The sequence below is a fragment of the Galeopterus variegatus genome, unplaced genomic scaffold (assembly GCF_000696425.1).
Source record: "Galeopterus variegatus unplaced genomic scaffold, G_variegatus-3.0.2 Scaffold11432, whole genome shotgun sequence".
Lineage (NCBI taxonomy): Eukaryota > Metazoa > Chordata > Mammalia > Dermoptera > Cynocephalidae > Galeopterus > Galeopterus variegatus.
The window spans coordinates 36,597-37,915 of NW_007737543.1; positions in this window are offsets into that span (position 1 = coordinate 36,597).

The window sequence follows — 1,319 nt, forward strand, 5'->3', positions numbered from 1 at the left end:
TAGATATTAGCCTAAGATATACCTGAAATTTTATCTGATGATGGGTTAGTTTCTTCCTATAATATGAGCCTTTGTACTTTCTCAAGAGATAAATGTTATGTTTATGACATATGTTTATCATATGTTTATCATATGTTCATGATAAATGTTATTGCACTTGTATTCTCGAGTTGCTCCGAGATGCTTTTTCTCTTCTAGATCCCCAAATCCCTCAATAAGAAAAGTTCCTCCTCTGATAGACTCCACATTTCCTCTCTCATTTTATCCAATATTGACTTTTCCTTGAAGAATCTATGTCTTGTCTCCTTGAAATCCCATTCTTTCTTATGATCTGTTTTCTTAAGTTCTGTGTTTATTTTGCCTGAAATAAATTCACTTTTTAGATATTGAGGAATATTCTACTTCAAGTGGAATTCACCTTCTGCTTTTCCAGTTCCATTAATGTGACACTGACAGTCAGGTTGTCATTCATGGCCCCAGAAGGCTATTTGCTTCATATCAGCTCTCTCTGAAGTCACCATAAATTTCCAGTTCTTCTCATTTGAAAAATGTGTTTTCTCTATTTGCCCTTTTTTCCATCAAATGAAAGTCCCGTTTTCTCTTAGAGGAATTCATTTGAAAAATTTCATTTGCAGAATTGAAATAATAGTATTTTTTCAGTGAATGTTAAAACTCTTGAATAATTATAAATAAGTTAACCTTAGCAAGGCTTAATATTTAACTAAGTTTGTACGGCTTAGTGAAAGGCAGAAAACTTTTTTCCCCTCGTTATTTGTAAATTGCATGATGTTATTTCCCTTAGGTACATTGATAAAAGCAGACATAATTTTGTGAAGTAGCTTCCTATTTGTTCCTTTCATTTAAAGATGTAGTGGATAGTGCTTGTACATTGAGAAGGAAGAAGCAAGGATTGTGTGGAAAACTTATAGAAGTGGGAGGCACTGAGAGAACTATAATAACTGTAGAGAAATCAAATAGATATGCTGACATTGGGGTCTTTTCTATAAAAGGGGAATCATTCAAGGTTTGAGAAATCACTGAGGGGAAGAAGGAAATAATTTAATGTGTGTGAAAAAAAGTTAATGAACTACAGAAAGCTTCTAGAGAGCTCATGGGATTCCAGGTATTATAGCTGGAAGAAATTCTGAGAAACTATCTAATCTCTACTATATCTCCATGAAGAGCTGCCTTCACATAACTTAGAGTATCTTTCTTTGATAGCCATGTATATTTTGTATATTTGTATATTTAAAAAAATTACCACTGCTGTTTAAAATACAAAGGATATGTCAAAATGTGATGTTTGGTTCTCTGACCCA